The sequence below is a fragment of the Calonectris borealis genome, chromosome 5 (assembly GCF_964195595.1).
Source record: "Calonectris borealis chromosome 5, bCalBor7.hap1.2, whole genome shotgun sequence".
NCBI lineage: Eukaryota > Metazoa > Chordata > Aves > Procellariiformes > Procellariidae > Calonectris > Calonectris borealis.
The window spans coordinates 41,408,338-41,428,732 of NC_134316.1; the positions used below are offsets into that span (position 1 = coordinate 41,408,338).

Genomic DNA, 20,395 nt, shown 5'->3' on the forward strand with positions numbered 1-20,395 from the left:
TAGGCTCTTGAAAGGCTTGTACCATGCTACAGCCCTCATCGTTTCGTATCACCGCTACTCTCACGCACCCGGATGGGTTAAAGGCTAGCAGGGCTACGCCTCCCTTTTGCTAATATGCACACAAATGTGTGTCTATGACTAATTCCACTGAGTACCACAGGACGAGTCACAGACATAAAAGTTACCTACTCCTTTGTGTACAAGCCTGAAGAATCCTGGCCTAAAACATTTTCTCCCACCACGTAGCCTGTGAAAAGCAAAGACTTAGCATAAGGAATGACCATATTTTATCACTACCACAAATGCTTCAAAGAATCTTTAAGCACTTTTTGTTTTTCCTCAGAAGTAATTTTGACATTAAAACACCCAGTATAACATAGATTTACAAGCCAGTCAAGACATGAAGAACAATTCAAAGAAAAATTTACAAACAGAACATCATAGTAATGCACAGATTAACGTATCTTTGCGTATTTTGGATTAAAATAAAATGCTTCAATAAACTTACAGAAGGATCACTATGAAAGTAAGCTTGCCAAGTGATAGGCCTAGTGTTGTGGTTAATTAGCCACTTGCTAATAAAAAACCCCCAAAAAACCAACAAAACCAAAACCAAACAAATGTAAACTTCAGCACATCACCACGTTCTTCATTAACAAAGCTACATACATCTTACATGAAGTATTTAGTTGACAACCTGAGGGAACTACCAGTAATAAGATGATCAGTGTTTTCAATTAAAATAATACATTCTAGTTGAACACCAAGAAATTTTAAAGCAGCTTCCCATGTTTATAGTACTTTCCCTCACAGTGCTCAAAACACTTTACAAGCCTTCACAGCATTTATTAAGACATCAGCAATGATGGTTAAAGACAACATTTCTAGAAAATTGTCTCTACTCTTAGAAAGGCCAAATTCTGAGTACCAGATCTAAAATCTTTTGGATCTGATATTTCATGAATTACAAGTAATTCCAAAACTAAACTGATAAAAATTAGAGGTAACCAGCATCTCTGAAAAACAAATCTTAGGTACTTTAAGTTGTATCCACAAGAACTTTGGCATAATTTCGATGGTCTTTCAAAGTCTTAGTTAAAAGACTTGCTAATATAGTGTCAGTGGCACACTCTCAATGCCTTGTTCTACCCCTCAGCCAACGCCGCCTGCAAGATCACCCGGCAAGATGCAACTCTTCAACTAAAGTTGAAACAGCATGTTTAAAACGTATATTTAGTCTAGCATTCCTTTCAACCTCTTATTTTTTGTGGCCTGACACAGAAACTCTCCCCATGCTCTTCTCTCCATTTCCACGCAAGCTAGCTGAACTGCAGTTGCTTATTTTAACATAGGCGTTTTTGCCACAGAAGCAATTAGACCAGAGCAAGAATTACACTAAACTTGCAGGACTGTTAGCAAACCTGACTGATTTTCACCTGCTGCATAATCACTTTGGAAACATGAACCCACAGATTCAACGAGCGTTCCATCTCTTCTGTAATTTCAGAGACTACTGGTGGTGTTTCTGCCGAGTGCTTCGGGTCTGTGACTTCTACGATCAGTCTCGCTCCACTTCTCCTTCCCCCCCTTCTAGTTCTTCGGTGAAGTCAAAGAGGAATGTGGCAGTTCAATGCAGAATACATTCCCTTTTTAGCATTTGCAATGCAAAACTAGGTTTTGTTCGGTACAGAAATCTTGCACAATAGCCTCTGTATACGTATTCGTTCCAACAATGCTGTCCTATGCAATCACTCTGTAATTACACACAGTCATAAAGCTGCTGCTGTTGCTGCTTGGAACTGCAGTCTCGCCCTCTACAACAACCTAATACCAGTCTGCGCATTAGGACATTTCTCTTCTCTCTTCCCCTCTCTTAACTGCTTACTGCTTGCTCCAGTACAGATGGCTTTTATACTGCACTCAAAACACACAGTCAGGATGAAATCAAATTATTTTGGGTATTATGAAAAAGAAGCTATCTGTTTTAAAGAGGATGCCAGGTAAATCTCTGTTGAGCAGAGAATATTTCTTTAATTCTGCAGGCTGCAACCACACAAGACTTTACAAACCAAAAATAAACCCTGCTTACGCCTGTTAAAAAACCCGTAAGTCTTATATAAGACTCTCACATACGTGCGTGGGTGTATTGTCAGCTTTTACTGGTAAATTGCAAAGAATCAGTCCTTTGCAGTTGCTGCCAGAGAAAGAGCTGTACATTTGAGAGCACAGGATTTTCAGAAATTATCTAATGAATTCCTCCCCACCCCCTTCCACTGCGTAAATCCCAGCAGAGAAACCCAGCCCCCGCCCGCCGCGGCTCGCTGCGCGCTCCTCTGCAGCGCCCGGCGGCCGCCGCACACGCGGAGCTGCCCCGGCCCCAGCACGCAGCAAGCAAAGAGAAAAGCCAAAAAACACCCCAAAATTACCCAAACCACCCAACCCCAAACCAACCCCCCCAAAATACCATCCGCAGGCAGCTCACCCGGACACAGACACATCCTTAGCGCGCTGCTGCAGCCAGGCAGCAGCAAAGTAAAACCCCTCCGGAGCCCTCGTAACCACTCACGGTAAAGCAGAAGGAAATAGTTCAGCAGCCGAGCCTGGCCCCCCGCAGCAGGCGGGCCGGGAGGGCCCCGGCCCCGGCCCCGCAGGGCTGCGCGGCCCAGGCGCGGGGCCAGCCGCCCCCGTCACCTCCACAGGTACTTTTCCTGCTCATCCTGCACCCAGCACCCACAAAGTACCCCCCTCCCAAAAAAAAAAAAAGTCCCAGGAAAGACACCCCCTCTCCAAAATGGCAGGAAAACGGAAGCAAATCGTGCGGAAAAAAAAAAAATAAACCCGCGGAAAACAGGAGAGGAAGAAAACGTGCTTGCTCACCTGCGAAGCGAGGCACGGCTGCCGCGGCGGGCGCCCGCGGGGGGACGCGGAGAGGCAATTAGCAAAGGTGGAGAGGGGTGGAAAGCAGGAGGGAAAAAAACCAAAAACCCCAAACTTTGTTTCTTTCTCTCCGGGACTCAGGGAAAGCGTCACTTCCTAGTGCGGTAAGCGGGGAGGCTCCCGGGCCCGGGCTCCTCAACTCCTCCTCCTCCCGCCTTCCTCCTCCTCTTCCCCCCCCCCCCCCGCAGCCGCAGCGAGCAGCCCCGCCGCGGCGCAGCTCCCCGCCGATCCTCAGCGTCTCCTCCTGGCACTGGCCTGGCCCCCCCTGCCCTTTTTCACAGATCTTGGCTTGACCTTCCGTGCTTGGCTTTGGCTGCTGTTTGCAGGGAAGGAGGGGAAATCCCCAACGAGTAAGGGGCGGGGAGAGAGTTTGCAGCACTGATTTGGAAGCCAAGCCCTGCAAAATGCTGCCGTGTTCAACACCTGGCAAAACTCGCCGGTTTGATGCCCCGAGTTCAGTGCCAGCCTCCCCAGCGGGATCAGGCCCTTCTCTCTAAAGAAAAACAAACAAACTAAAAGCTTTCTGTTTCTAAGGAACCGCTTGTACCAGAGGAAAACATGGTTTTCTGTTTCCCCCTTTTGGTCCCTTTTTTCACAGCTTTTTCTGAAGAAAAAGTGGAAAAACAGGGAAGGGAGAAAGAATTTGTATCTAATACAAATCCTCAGGTCATCTCTATACTGTTGGCTGTTTTACCAAACACCTGAAATTTACTTTCACAAAAAACCTGAAATTTACTTTCACAAGAACACATACTGCTAAGGTTTCTAAAAATGTTCAGCTCGTCTACTGGAATATGGCTTCCTCTGCTGCCTTGGTCTGAAAATAAAAAACACAGTGTGCTGGCAAACGCAGGCACACTACTCCTCTTAGGGCAGGAAATACGGAAGCTGCTTCGTCATTGCTCCCCCTGTAGACTGCTCTAACACTCGAGTTTGTTCACAATCAACGAAACTTTCAGAATATAAAATAACATTTAGACAGCGTTCACAGATTAGACTCTCATTCCGTGAAACATGGCAGGCAACACGAAAATGCCAAACATTTTTCCCTAACATGCACACAGCCACGTGTTTACCTTCACGCAGGCTTAGACCATTCAGTGCACACAGTAGCACAGCTTCTTTGCAGACCAGCATGGCAGTTTCCCTTCCAGCACGTATTGCTTTATAGAGTGAAACATAGAAGTAATTTTTGCACTGCTCACTTTAGTTTGCATTTCTTTCACAACAGTTCCTGGCTTCTATGCAGAACCTTTTGCCAGGGAAGCTCAAGATGCGTGGAAACAGGAGCACAGAGAAGTGACTTACCCATGACCACAGAACCTATCTGGTGCATAACCAGGTTTCTCTGATGAGTCCCAGGTCAGTAGTCTAATTACCACACCCAATCTTTTCCTGTCACGGTGCAGAGAATAACAGTGAGACACATGGAGGTGAAGAGCAAAACAGTAGCCACAGGTACTACTGGTAAAGTTTTTTTTGGTTCACAACCAAAGGTATCATTTGATGCAACACTGTCTCAAAAGGACATTCAAGGAAAACTCCTCTATGTTGCCTTTAATACATTTGCGCTTCTGAACTCCTAGACAGGAGTAATAGGTCAGTAACTATTTAAATCAATACAAAAAGAATATTCACAGCTGTTCACAGATTAGCTAATATGTAAAGCAAACAACTAACTGAACATATAATGACTAAAACTGAAGTCAAAGGTATACAACCCATTAGTTTAATTTGCCCTAACTGACTTAAGACTAAAACTGAAAACAGAGATTGCCTAAGACTGAAAAGACAGATTCCATAAACTGGAGTTATTTGCTTCTCTGTTATAAGATGTTAGGTAATCAGTGCCTCCCATGAAGCACATCAGGTATTGATAAGATTGAAATTGCTTATCTCAACTTTCATTGGGGGGAAAAAAAAAACAAACCACAACACCTACAACTGTAAATCATGCTGTAACAGCCAAGTGTAGCTCTTCCTTCCAGCCAGAACAAACACATGTTGTACTTCACCTGTTTGGAGTTTAGGAAGCAAAATGATGAGCGGCATCTCATGTTTCACAATACATAATCACGTAAAAGCAGCAGACAATGGCAGAAATGTCATCATCTGGCTACCGAAGCTAACATTGCGCAGACCGGGGAGTATGCTTTGTACCCTTGTCTAGGAGACATTTTAACGTTGTTTTTTGATAGTTGCCTCCTAAATAATGTCTACGGTAAATAGGAATCCTTCTTTACTGAACCAAAGACAACATAGTAACTACAAGGACAAAGCTGAAACACACTGTGAGATGCAAAATCTATAGAAAAGGATGGTACTTCTTCCTAAACATACCAAATGGGATAAGAACAAAAATGGGCGAGCCTGTAGGTACGCCAGCCGGTTTCTAGATCTGAAATAGAAGCAGCACGCTTCAAAGACACCATGGCAGAAGTGTTTATAGAGCCGTATGCTACTGTTTATCTTACTGAGCAATAAACAGTTTTATGAAGTGCTTTGTAAAGATTTTGCCATTATGCACTCTTCAGTTGTTTCTCTGTTCCTCATCTTATGCAGTCCTTACATCTCCTCCAGAAGCAGCCATCATAATTTTCTTCCTTGCAGTAGCAGCTTTTGCTATGCTTTTTTAAATTTTTTTTTTTCTTTCTCCTTTTCTCAGGATATGCTGAGACGGCATGCAGGCTGCACTTCCATCAGTTTTACAGTAACAAAATTTAATACACATATATTTCCCTGTTATTTTGTTATTTTATTATTACATTGAAAAAGGAGATTGGAAGATTTCCTAGCTATCACCATATAAAATCTTAGGCTTCTTTGGCTTGTACAGGCACATCTTGTGCTGTAACAACATCGACTCATATCATTAATAAACTGGATTGCACTGAGTCAGAATTTGGATTAAAGACTACGCTTTGCATACTTACGTTTGCAAAACCGGGACATACGCTCAGTAGGTGGCACTCTTTTCACCAAGTCAGAGTAGGGCCAATGCCCCGTCCTCTTTCCAGCCGTCACGCGTTGAACTAGTGCTCCAGCATTATGGGAGACAATATGGAGCTATTAGTTCTCCCTGAAATTAAATATAAAATGAAGGCCTTAATCACTATAGCTAGTAAGAAAATAATTACACCCTTTGTAATAGAAGTTTCAGATTCCGATAAACCTACAACTTCCATCTCATAATCACACTGAAATTTCCTCTAAAATTGCCATTGGATGGGATATTTTTCTTCCAAAATGAATGACCGTATAAAACAGTAATGAGTAGCTGCAGTGTTTATCCCACAAATATATTCAATGCTCAAGGGCAGGGCTGCCTCTAGACAGGCTAGAGAATGCACTGACAGGAACCACATGGAGTTCAACAGAGACTAATGCAAAGCCCTGCACTTTGGCTGGACTAACCTTCTGCCATTGCCCAGGCTGGGACCAACAGGCCACTCAGCACCACTGAATAAGATCTGGTGGACAGGAGGGTAAACACCAGCCAGCAGCAAAGGCTAACAGAATCCTGGGCTGTATAAAGAAAAGCACAGCTAGGTCAAGGGAAATGATTATTCCTCTTTACTCATTATTTGTTAGCCTGCATCTGGAATACTGTGTCCAGTTTTGGGCAGCCCAGTACAAGAAAGATGTTGATAAACCTGAGCTGGTAGAAAGCCAAAATGGTCAGGGGCTGGAACAGACGTTCTGAAAGGAGAGGCTAAGGGAAACTGGGCTTGTCTAGTGTGGAAAGGAGAAGAGGTAGGAGAGATTTAACACCAGCCTTCCAGTAGCTGCAAGACTAGATCTTTACCTACAGGAGAAGGCAAAGCCGGGCTCTGTATTGAGGTGCACAGTGGGAGAAAGACAATGGTCATAAATTGAAACAGTGGCTGTTCCAACCAGCTAGTGAGGACAGTGAAGCAATGCAACAGGTTGCCACAAGAGGTTGTGGAATTTCCTTTCTTGAAAGTTTCCAATACCTGACTAAGAAAGCCCTGACTACCTGACAAAGAAAGCCCTGAGCAATGTGGTCTGAATTCAGTATTGACCCTGCTTTGAGTGGGAAGTTGAACTGGTGACCTCCCAAAATCCCCTCCAATGTGAATGATTCTATAATTCAGGAAGCGAATCCCCTTACCTCACATAAAAGGAGGCTTAATTAAACGATAGTAAAATAGTTTGAAAAAATGTTATAGGAAATACAAGTGATTGTATGTGTTTCAGGTTGGTTGGGCTTTAGTTTTGAGGCTATGCATGTGGAAGACCATCAGCATAAATACAAAGAAACCCATTCCCTCATAGTCAGCATTTTTTCAGCTGCATTATTACAGGAGAAAATACTTATAAAAATGCTTTTTTTCTTTTTATATGAGATTAATTACTCATTAATACAGAGAAATTTTACTTTCCCCAATATCAATGTCTGTCTCCCATCTTTGTCAGAATTAAAATTAAATACTCAGGATGTTACATTTGATATATTACTCTAGGGTACAACTTCTCTTGGGAAATTTGATGCAGTCAGATAGAATGTTTGGAAAGAAGGGGTTTGACTTTTTTTTTTAAAGTTTGGAAAAAAAAATTTTGCATATTTATTTTACTCTTCGTATCTGAGTTTAAAATTAAAACACTGAGTTGCTTTACTAACTTGAGCAAGAATCAGCTTCTTTGATCAACTTTGGGAAAAATGCATGTGTTTATTTATAGAGCATGTGTGTGTAAATACATATGTATACACACGCACACGCAAAATGTCATGAACTGGCTCCCTGAGAACCAGGATGAGACCTTGTTACATGAGGGAAAGGGAGGGACACTGTGGTTGAGAGAAGAAACCACATATTTTAAAAAAAAAAAAGTTATTCACATTGCTTAAACACTACTGAAAGACGCTCAGACACCATGGTGAGAAAGACAGTGTAAGAATCTATGAAGTCCCGAATTATATGGCATGCTGAAAAGCAGGACTGCTAAAACTTTCTTCCTAATTTTGCTAAGTTGTATAGCCTTAAACACACTTTGCAGTCCTTTCTGCATTTACTATCACTTTTCCCAGAATCCCACATTCTTTGTTAGTTTTACAAACAATAGTCTGTGGTAACATTATTCACTGTTTACAATGAGAAAAAAACAACATTTGGAGAAGCTAAGTGGTGAGCTGAAGGCCACACAGAGGTTCAATAGCTGAGCTTTGGTTAGCTCCAAGTGCTCAAGTCGATATGTAAATTTATCCGTCATACTATACTTTTCCTGTGTTTTAGGAGATCAATCTACAGATAGTACTAAACTACAACATGCCCCCTCTTCTAAGTGTCACTAATCTACATGTATAATTATAGGACGCCAAATGTTTCATGCCGCTCAATTGACTGAACAGTGGCACAAGTCTTTCTGAAAATTAGGTTCAAACTACCTTAAGCAGGATGATTTAAAAAAAAATTAAACACCACCTAAAATAAGACAATTTTAAAAAAAGCTGCCTGTAAACTGCCTCTGATTATTTCTTAAATATTTAGACATGATATTTTCTTACCTACTCTGTGAGAGAAACTGTTAGAAAAGGAACTAATGAATATATGTAGTATTCTATTTTAGAACTCTGAAAATGTAAAGCACTGTAAATTCATTAGCTCTATGAATTATTATTATTAATATACATACCTTGAAAAACGTGCATAGACTAATAGCTCTCAACAAGATAAAGAAAACTTCAGATCAGTAGAAATACTCCTGAAAAACATAGTGGGCAAGAAGTATCAAGAATTGGTGGGCATATACATATTTTTAATTCTAATACATATTTTTAATGCTATAATCACTAAATAGTTGGATGGCCACTATTATAACAGATTTCAACAAACCTTTCTGGAATTTATCTCTCATTATGCATTATAAGAGTGCAACATCTTTAAAAGGAACACACTTTACTACTATGGGTGTGTACATATGTCGTTTCCAAAACCTTGAAGTTTTGGAAGTTTGTAGACCTGCTTTTAGAAGCACTTACGTCGATTCCTGCACCATATTGGTTTCACAGTGAATGCTTTATAAAATGTGAGAGTAGTTCTACTGTTTCTGTGAGATTCATACGTAAAACTGTCTAGAAATCAAATGGATGGATTTTCTTTTGGTAACAGATACTCTGATTAAGACTTAGGTGGATGACTGTCAGGGAGCACCAAGGACCTGGGGTCAGGCGCCAAGGAGATTCTCACGGTTGGCAGGGCAGGGCCTTCACCAGCTGGGGCTGGTCCCACCACCCCCAGTGAGGAAGCAGGGCAGGCCAGGGGGGCAGCCCCAAACCCAGGGCATCAGGCATCCCCATGGGGATGAGACAGGGCTGAAGTTAAGATCAGGGTCAGGATCAAGTGTAGGGCACAGGCGTGGCTGCGATGCAGCTGCAAGGTAGCTCAGGCAGGGCCACGGGTAAGAGCCTCAGCTTAAAGCAGCTCCCAAGCAAACATGGCGGAAGCCCCCACTGAGGCTTGTTTTTGCAGATAACTTTCACCAAGGCTTCTTCTATCTCTTTTTCCCCAAGGCAACCAGCTGTGCTTTCTTTAAGTTGGCTTTGAGCCCAGGCAGAGAAACCCCCTAGAAGCACTTAGAGTCTCAACAACAACAAACCAACAAGAAAAAGAAATATTGAGAGCATTTACTGCAGAGTAATATTCACAGCTTAATTGAATTTAGTGTAATAACAGAAATAAAGACTGAATTCAAAACAGTGAGCTGGAATATTTTTCTGTCTTTATATAACATTAATGCTACATACTAGGAATTATTTTTACAGACGACAATCTAGGCTGTTCCTTTAATAGTCTGAGTAGACCAATTTCTTATTGAATCATGGAGTAGTTAATGAATTTGATCATTAGTCTATTAACACCCTAAAGTGCTTTGGTTCAACTTATATTTCATTTTCACATACATTATATTCCTCACAGGTACACCAATATGAAGGCAATGCTCTCTCTTTCTCCCTTGTATGGAAAATACAATCAACATTCATCTCCAAGATTATTTATCTGGACTAAGGGATTCTTATTTGTGCAGGAAGTCATAGGTTGTATACCACCTGAATAGTTCCTACACCATCCAGCCCACTAACAGGAACTGTCAGATCAGAATAATTATTTGAGATTTCCTTATGTCCCACTGTCCCAGCTACTGGGACTAATGACGACTGGAGTAAAACAGCAATCCTGAAGTTTCATGCTAAGAATATCTTTGCACACGTGACTTCCCAGTGGCACTGAGTAGAGTAAACAGAAATGCAACTGAGTTACAGGGATCCTTAGTATTTCTGTTCTTTCAAATGTGTCATCTAAAATTTAATGCTTTTTCAAATTAAACAACTGCTAATGCATTTGGAAATTTAAATTTTCAATGGCTTATGGTGGAAAAACAAAAGCTTTCAGTTCCTTACTGTATTTTTTTAAAAAAGCATTTCTGCTGTCAAGCATCATTAAAAATAGTATCCTTTGCTGAAAAACTCTATTCAATCTATCCATTGCACACAAAAAAATCCCCAAGTAATGAAGAAACTCAGGCAGAGATGATAATTTTCTAATAGGTTTACATAAGTATAACAGTTCATGCCCACAAAAGTAAGATTATTTGCCCCATGACACCAAGAAATTACTCATAACTAATGTTGCATGGTATATAAATAACTACAGTATTTGGAGCCTTGTTCAATATTTCTATTATGTATGTTTTTATGTACACTTTGTATATATCTGTGTATATACGTACATATACAGAAGAGCATCCTTAAAGTCATCTCTTAGGGAGAACATCTACTAGGAACTCCTTTTGAGCTTCAGTAGCTGATATATTACAAGTAGCAATCTCAAAGCCCATTTCAAGTCATTTGACACTGACAATCATTCAAGGAGCTTTCAGCCCAAACAGGCTTTAGTGACAATGACTCAGTACCATTGCAATTAAATTGAAACATATGCAGTATAAATCTAGGGGCAGGAGGGGAATCAAAAAGCAAGCATTTGCTAACATCAGGCTCCGTAGGTAGCATATGGTATTCTGTGTCTCATGGGGACTCATTCCTATTCCACCCCATAAATAAATTATAGAAGGGGAGAGGGATATAAATCAATCACAATGCGAGACATCAACATGTATAATAAGATATATATGACAGTCATGTACCAAATACAGAGGATAATCTGGAACCACGTAATTATGCACCTTGATGACCTTATCTGTCCCTCTACTCCTTAATCCTTCTCTACTGACACTCCATGCTTGCCTGTGCTGGCAGCTTGCATTGGTGCAAACCAGACTGTAGAGCTTTTTCTGTCATCACCATTACACTGCAGTGTAATTGGTGAATTGCTGTGCAGTTTTTATTCTTCTCAGATTCACCAACAAGTTACATCATACTGATTTTCATGCCTGGACTCCAGAAGTATTTTGGCAGTCCTCCAAGCTGCCTTCCAATGCCAATTTGTGGCCTATCCCAACCAGATGGTCTGTTTATCTCTGTGATCTCTGAATATTCCTTAATACTGTTATGAAGTACATGGCATGTTCGATAATACAGAAAATTAATTCAGTACCTCTCTGTATGTTTATCGGTACAAATCTCATTATGGAATTTCTTTTTTTCCTCCCCCCCTTCTTTTTTTTTTAGTAGAAACTTGGCAATTTTTTTTTCTTGTCAATGGAAACCTTAAAAAGGCTCGTGCTCAAAGTACAATGTACAACTATAGCTATTTTGCAATATCTACATAGGGCACAAAATGCAATTTCAAAGCGCTCAGCCCTAGCTAGGATGTGGTATTCCAAGGCAGGAATGCTTCCCAAATATGGATGTGGTCATATTATTATATTGTCCACCGAGCATTTGAATTACCAGAAATACACTAATAACGCTCAACAGAAACATATACCTTCATGGCTGTCACAAGATTGCTAGCCTGAAGAAAATGGGGAGGAGCAATTCCAACAGCAACAATGATGTCTTTTATCAATGCATCTCGGACATTTTGCATGTACTCTTAAAATCCTTCCCTTCCTACAAACTAAGCAGCATCTTTTCTCCCTTGCAAATGCACACTCCTCCCTTATCTCCCCCCCTTCTTCTGCAGAGTCTTCTACTCCTTGAAGCCACAGTGGACTGAGAAAGCAAAGGAAATGAGCTGGAGGAGGCGAATGTAACTGAGACCTGCAGTAGAACAGACACAGGAATACACATGATCTATGAAGGCAACAACTGAAAAGGTATTCAAATACCAAGCAAGACCACTTGCTCTAGCGTTATGTATCTGCTGGACTTACCATAGCCTCTATTTACAGGTACTTGTAAGTTAGTTTCTTTGCTCCTTCCTCACATGTATGAGAGAGGCATTCTCCAATATAACTGCCTCAAGCAATATAAAAGCAACCACTATCTTGGCCTCAGCAAGATCTCCTCCCCACAAGAAATGCTCTGAATATGCTTATGTTGTCTTCATGGTGCCACTCTAACAAGAAACAGCAAATTCACCATGCCCAAGGCAGGGAGTAACAAATCCACTGTCCACTAGTAATCACTGTGGAATCAGGACATTGGGCTTTATAGATCAAAGTACATCAGAGAAAAGATGGAGAAAATTTACCACTTCTAGAGTCTCTCAAGAATGGGAAGTGGTTCAGGAAATCTGCACCTGAAAACTGCAGGGGGAAAACCAGCCCTATTAAAAAAAACCAAAACCACAGACAACCCTCAAACCTCCTGTTATCATGAAACAAACTATGAAAGTAAGGAAAAAGTTATCAAGTTATAGGATCATCATTCTTAACATCTGCGCTACTAAGAAAACAAATGTTACTGCTGTTCAGTATCAGGTGACTACAACAGTTGGGTCTTTTTTTTCCTTTTTGTGAAAGATTAGTGGAAGCTCTTGAAAGATGCCGATTGGCTAAGGAGCAGAAGACATTATCAGAGGTTCAAAGCAACACACAGGACAAAATAGACGACTTCCCAATAACAAAACACTGTCACAATTCACTATGAAAGATGACTTCGTAATTGCAGGATGGAGCTTTGCTGCGCAGGAGGCACACAGAGAAATCAACAGGGACATACAAAATTAGATAATGGAGTCAAACAGGAGCATATTTTTGGAGAGCAGCTCTCTCCTACTGCATGCACTTCAGTCTTAGAGTCCTCAGATGTGGTTCGAATATCACCAGCAGACCCTCAGCCACAATTCTTCCAGTCTGTCCCAGAGAACAGCATCCTGTGTTCATTTCTCTGACATCCAAACAAAATTCTGTCATGCCATTTCACTACTTCCAAAAAGTAGTGGTGGGAGCTGTGAGAAAAGACTGACTGTAGAAATTATGTAACAAGTTCACTTGGACAGCTCCTTGATTTGTAGACCTGATCTCTCAAATTAGTCATGTATCACTAATAAAATTTATAATTAAAATATACAACATGTTTGCCAGAACTATGATATAGCCTATTTAGTCCTGTTGTTTATCGTTCACCACTCTATTTAAAATTAACGCAATCTGCAGTATTTGCAAAGCCAGTACCCACTAGATGATCTAGAGGACTATCCTGTTAGTACTATCTTGCATGGCACACACAGAAAGCTGCACAAAGAACTAGGAAACAAAAGCATCCAAACAAGATCTCATTTCCCCAGTAGATGTACAAACGATCACCCCAAAATGGCCTTAGAGACTGTCATTTAGATAGTCTCATGTACTGCTCAGAAATGGCAGAAAGCCTCTTGACTACTGCCTACCAGCTATGCTGGGTAAACACAGTATGCAATTATAATCTAAAGCAGGTTTTGCTTAGTTGCCTCAGACCTTCCAGTTACCAATTGTTGATCTGCCTCTAAAAGACAACCCTCACTGTTATCCTGAAGTTGCTTACCTGAGAGTCAAACGAGTTGTCATCTAAGTTTCATATGTCCAATAAAATACTTTATCACCCATAATAATAAGGGCAAGCACAGCCTCCTAGAATACAGTCACTAACACCATTAATTCCTTCCAGGCCAGTTGTGCTTACCTACCCCTCTTCTTTTCCTTAGAGGAAACAGGTGAAAGTCTTTGCAAATTCTCATTTCCAGGCCAGTGGAATACAACAGCTGATTTGCTGATATCAAAGTTGTTAATAATTGACTAATAACAACCAAATGCTGTAAATCTCCAGAAGGGAATGTCCACATGCTGAATGGATGAGAAGCATTCCACAAATATCCAGCAGCTCTGAAACAAGCCCTGCAGAGAGCTCCGAAAACATGCCTTTGGTTATCTTTGACTTTGCAAGTCTACATAGTCTTCTTTAACAAACCAGTACTTGCTTTTCAGAAACAGCACTGCATAAACATGATGCTAGTGCAAGAAAAGTTCCTTCTGCTGCAAGAAAAGCAGCTTCTTCCTCATTCATTTTCCTCCTTGTTCACACCTGCCTTTATTTTATCAGCTTCTGTCTTTCATCTACATTCCAAATGTGTTTTTCCACAAACATATAGGTTGAAACGCAGAAGATGGGAGTTCTCAATTCTATTTGATCAAGGATTAGCTTACCAAGGAGTCTTACAAGGAAGCTATACTATGTATAACTTCAAACAACGCCAAATACATCCCTCACGTGAATAATTTTTTTCTGATTCTAGAAGACCCGTTTCTCTTTGTGCTTCTGTTAGCCATTAGCATTAGCTCTTCTAGCATTAGGATGCATAAATAAGAAAACAGGGCAGTTTTACAATGATTCTGAATTTCAAGTATGAAAAAGAACAGAAACATGATGCGATATTCTATTAATATTAGGATTTCCCCATACAGCACAGTCTATCACCCACTGCTGCCTCCTGCTCTGGTGCAGGAACTGGCAGCATTTTCAGCAAATGGTGCTCATGTGTTTTCTGTCCTCAGTTTGGACAGAAACATTTGTCCTGACCATTTGCTGTCAGCAATTTTAAGCCAGAGAAACATAACTTAGCATTTCTGTAAGTGTGATTGTGCAAAGGTCATTTTGTGTTATGAATAAGTCACTTGAGCCTTTGTGACCGCATTTCTTCCTTCCCCCCATTTTTCAGGATGGTGTAATATCTTGGATACTTACATAATGCAGCTTAATTTATGATAACCTCAGTTCTTTCTAAATTACAAATTTTGTTTCCTTTTCAGTAGATGTTCCCAATTTTCATTCACATAAGCTATGAAACAAGAAAAAATAAGCAATTGCTTACATTTAACAATTTTGTTTCCAATCTCGCAGTATTTTTCAGACAAAGTGGAAAAAAATAGCAGTAAGAAGAAATACTTTCAAGGTTATCAGTATTCTTCATTTAAAAACTCTTCAATCTTTCCTGTTTTGAACTATAATTATGCATTTCAAAGCATGTACAACAACTACAGGCCATGACAACAAAATTAAAATTTAAGCTTCTCAAAGGTGTCTACAACAGATGAGTGGTGATGCTTTATATTAAATTGGGAAAATTCAAGATACTTTTGTTCTGATAGACACGCATGACTGAATCCTAGAGTATGAAACATAAATCATACTTATATTAGGACCTTACTGGTTGCAGATTTCTGAAAGAGTATTAGTAGAACCATTTTTTCTGTAACTGGGAGATATCATTAAACAGAAATGGCACACAGAGGAATAAAGAAAGAAATTTCCTACACAGATGTGTATGCTTATCTAGCAGTGTGGTTCTAAAAGAGAAGTTCCTAATTTCCTCAACTGTTTTGCAGTAAAAAAATAAAGATGTCATCCTGATATAATGTTGCATAGCAACAGAATAGTCTTCATCTACAATATGCTCAGGTCATTTATAATCATTAAATAAGTAGCTATACCAAAATGTACCTTCACCACATTTAATAATATAAAAGTTACTAGAACATCACCTGACCCTTTTTGATTGGATTTAAGAAACTGTCACTAACAAACTAAAGACAATAGGAGAATCAGTCTCTGCAGCAAGCACATCAGTATTTTCTTTCTTCTCTGAAGGATAAAAAAAAGGCACAGACAGAAAAGGAAGCAAAATTATGAGTAAAACTTTGTGATGATCAAACAGTAGTGAACACTATCAGATTAAAATGATAACATATTGTGCTCACTTTTCATGGATTTAAAAGGTTTTACAAAATATCAAATGGTTAAAGATCAGGCCCAACATCATTTATGCAAAAGCCTTTTAACCTTGTGTTTTCCTTACAAAAGTCAGATATCAAGGTGTGTTATTGACATACTATATTTTACTTTACTAACAAAAGAAGTTTAACCTTAAAATGAATGTGATTCTTCAAGATGTGCCCTGCAGATAGTCTTCTGTGTGAACATATATCAAAACCAGTAGTTTTGACTAGCAAAGTCTGTTTATAGAGCAAAGCTTCCCTACCATCACAAAAATTGTAAGCGACAGAGCAAATCCAGATCCTACCCACACCCTTTGGCCAGTCAGAATCCAGATGAAAGTTTCGAAACAATGACAAAGAAAGATGGGTCGGGGCATTCCCAAGCATTAAACATCAGAAAAACAAGTTACCATAAAAAGTAGCAATTGCTTCTTATCTGTATACTTACCTGTACAGATGAAGCCCACTTTGTGATTAGCTAGCAATTAGCATCAGAAGGCAGTAGTCTCATATGACAGCCAAGTGGCCAACTGCAAAACTTTCCCACAAATACCTCTGCCTCCAGCTAATGCTCAGTCCATCAGGGATACATTGTGGGGTTTGTTTCTTTTTACAAAACAGGACCTGCAAGAATAAAAACTGCGAAAGCAAACACAATTCAGAAGTGGATGGCATAACTTGAATTGGATGATAACTCGCTTTCCCCAGCTGTCTACCCTTCCCAACATTTTCAGCCAACAAGGAGCTGAGCAGCTCACAAATCACCTTTAAACTGCACTCTACAGCATGGTATGTCACTCTGACATAAAGTCAGCTGAATAGCTCAGTTCAGCCTCAGCAGCTGTCTCAAGATAAAATATTTCAGTTCATATATTGGATTACTTACACTGATTCAAATAGTCACTGCAAATGGCTGTAATGACCTAATGTGTCACTGTCCTCTGCTGAAGTTACTGCATCCACGGCTTAGTTGGCAGAATGAATCATATGCAACTTCTTAAAACATTTCATGCAAAGATATGTGGATTAGCTCAAATTACACTCAGCAGCACTTCAGGCTGTTAGCTGACACTGCATCGAGTGAACAAGGGAGCTTTCTCATTGTCTGTTCTCCTGGCTCAGCAATGAGGGCAAGAAACTTAACTGAAGACTAGTAAACTAACAGTTTAGAAAACCAGAAACATCAAGTCCACCACAGATGATTTTGCAATAATTTTTCTTACTGCAATGTGAAACACTGCTTTACAATTTGTAGGACAAGTGAACTGGTTTTGTTCCAAGAACACGGAGAGATATTGCTGAGTTCTTCCATAAGGCTGTTTTACCAACAGAGAAAGCACACCTTTTCTCAAGATACCTTCAATGAACATTTCATCAATTCTCTGAAGAATAGTTTCAAAAATGTTTCTCTAACTTTCCGTATCCTTAGAAAAATGCTTCCCCACAGCAGAAGATGACATCTTCTTTTCCTGTCGTGTAAGAGCCTTACTATATCAAAAATAAACATTTAAATTGTGTTGGATTTGAATAATCTAATTGATCATTCCTATCCACAGAACCCATGAAGGATGTTTCTTGAGAGACCTTATAGACCACTGGTCCCTACACACACAGGCTAAAGAATCTGGTGTTATTCAGAGCTCAGGCATACCCCAGAGGATTTTGATGACCAAAACACAGCTGCACTTCAATTATGTAAGCAACATCTGTATTATTCATCTCTACGGATTTAAAAAGACTACTTATTATAGTGACATTAATTAAAATAACAAAGAAAGGGCATACATCTGCCAAGATTGTGAGTTACCTATGAACATGGAAATGTGTAAAAGGTTCATTATTATTACATGCTCTCACCAATATGATCCATGAGCCCAGGAAATCTTGGAAAATGAACAGGTTTGCTTTGTACTTTAAAACCATTTAAGCCTCACAGTATAAACAGAATATGTAAGGTTTATTGTTTCCATATTAAGGGCATGTAAACAGGAACAAAGAGATGATTTGGAGTCAGCTAAACGCTCAATCAATCTTAAAGAAAAAAAACAAAAAGCAAGCCTCCAGAATTTGTTTTTTGAGTTCTATTTTAACTATTGTTATTGGCTTCACTAAAACTGATGGCAATATGATTTCAACAACTCTGAACCAGACAGCTGTTTCACTTCTACACTCTATCCAAGTTTACACATGATTCTGGGAGCTACTGACTTTGTATCCAAAAGCCTCTTTTTTTTTTTTTTCTTCTCTTTTTGTTCTAAAAAGATCAAATGGGACAAAGTTTTTTTTATCCCACCATGTGGCCAGAAATGTTTTTGCTTTCTCAAATTTGCCTGATGTTGGTCAGAGAAAACTCTGAATTAGGGGGAGTATCTGTTCAGTGAAGTAAGGCTCAATCGAATGGCAATCCCTATTTGGGTACAGAGCAATGGTTTGTTGACAGTGACCACAACCATCTTCCAGCATAAACACCCCCCCCATTTCATCTCTGCCCCGTCTCTGATTGGCTTTAAAACGATGACACCCAGGTTGATATAGCCTTGTTTATATGTGGTAACAACCCCTAATATCTGTTATGTAACAACTATTCCACAATGGCCTGCTTGCGTGGACAGTTTTATTTCACATGAAGGGTGACTTTGTGTGGTTTAGCTTAGTCTGACGTGGATAACGCTAAACCACACAAAGGCATTCTTAGAGTAGAATATGTATCCACAAGGCAAGCCAGTGCAGAATAGCTACTGCATTTTAAATTCACACCTAAGCTTATTTCACAATAGCTTAACTTAACAAGTACTTAACAAAAGAGACAATGGGGGGGGGGTGTGAATATAAGGGTTAAAACAGTAAACTGCAGATGATTGCTATAACCACCTTGCAGGATAACCTTGTTTGTGGAGGAAACAAAGCCACCCTATGCTAGGCAAGAGAAAGTAGGGTTGTACAGAGATTTTGAAAGCTCATTTAATGTGTTGGGTATGGGGTTTTTTGGTACTTTCTGAAGTTGTATTGTCACTATATAATATATGGAAACAAAAATAGGCACGTGGCCATATACAGCATACCTTTTCCCCACTTTTCTTTCAATTATTACTAGTCATTGAGATACACTACTTCTAAATTAACAGGGAGTTCTCCATTTATACACTTCATAATCTTTTCCTGTTTGCTCATGTAATGACATGTAACATTGGTTTCTGAAATAATTATTTCTGTAATAATTGTGCTGCTCTTTTCTTGCATAAGTATGAGGCAAGTCAGTATTCATTCATTTTAATGCAGGCCTTCTACATACAAGATATGCCCATTTGAAACTATGGGGACAACTTCAACCCTGAAGACTTATTTTCAGTGCATTACACTAGTAAGATGTTAACCTTTCACTAGATCAACTGATACAAGTTGAGGAAAAAGGAAGTATGGAGGTATAAATCCCTTTATTAAGATACCTCTTTTTTTTCCCCTAGACCATCCCAGTTCCAATGATGTTATTTCAACTAATGTGAAATGCAAAGTTTCGTATATTATGGTGGCACAAATATATATTGTTCATTTAGACCTATATTAAAGTGCTATAGGCAAAGCTACAACAGAAAAGCTTTGCCTACCTTTATGCGAGAGGCAGAGTACAAAGTCATCAGGATCGTTAGTCTGGAAGAGTTCTTCCAGTCTTTTAAGTGGTCAGTTTAAGCTCCCAGGAGTTTCCACCAACTCAGTGGCCACTTCACAGACCTGTTTGCCCTTCCAGCACGGTGAGTCACTACAAGGTGTAGGGCGAGTACACAGAGTAATCAAGTCAGGCAGCACCAGCACCTGGGCCCATTCCAGGAAAGCTCTGGCTCTTCAGTCATTCATCCTCCTACAGCCTGTTCTTTAAGTAAAGATGCCTCTTCAGCTGTATGCAAGCATAGCAACCGCATGTATATAGTAAATACGACATTACATTGTACACAACAACGACTTTACTGGAATTTTATAATACAGCCTTATATCGCATCAATGAACAAAATCTCATCTGCTAGAAGACGCAAGGAGCAAGTATCTGTCAATGTTACCATCTCTCCCAAAGAAAAACCCCTCACGAGCTGTAAGCCCCTTTTCCCAGCGCCTCAGGAGATGAGGCGCCATCGCCTCACCCACACAGGCGGCCGGGCCCCAAGACAGGAGACCCCGGCCCACAGCCCCACCGGCTGCCCCCCGCGAAATGAGGGGGCAGAACCGGGCACCTGCTGCCGACGGGAGGCCGCTGACAGGCCAGGCCGCTCACCGCTACGGCCCTTCGCGCCTTCCCGGGGCCGGGCTGGGGCCAGCGCCGCTTTAAGCGCTGAGCCTCGGCGTTTCCTTG

At 40.3% G+C, this 20,395-nt stretch overlaps 1 protein-coding gene across 1 annotated transcript in view; it reads right to left on the minus strand.

Moving 5' to 3' along the window:
* Nucleotides 1–20,389, minus strand: part of MIDEAS (mitotic deacetylase associated SANT domain protein) — a 77,169-nt gene extending 56,780 nt beyond the window's left edge. The window contains exons 1-6 of the mRNA XM_075152038.1: nt 19,659–20,389; nt 16,502–16,692; nt 15,820–15,919; nt 8,593–8,661; nt 5,871–6,016; nt 4,246–4,332 (exon numbers count right to left, since the gene is read on the minus strand). The gene's annotated coding sequence lies outside the window, so the exon portion shown is untranslated. The remainder of the gene's footprint in view (nt 1–4,245; nt 4,333–5,870; nt 6,017–8,592; nt 8,662–15,819; nt 15,920–16,501; nt 16,693–19,658) is intronic.
* Between the last annotated feature and the right edge of the window lie 6 nt (nt 20,390–20,395).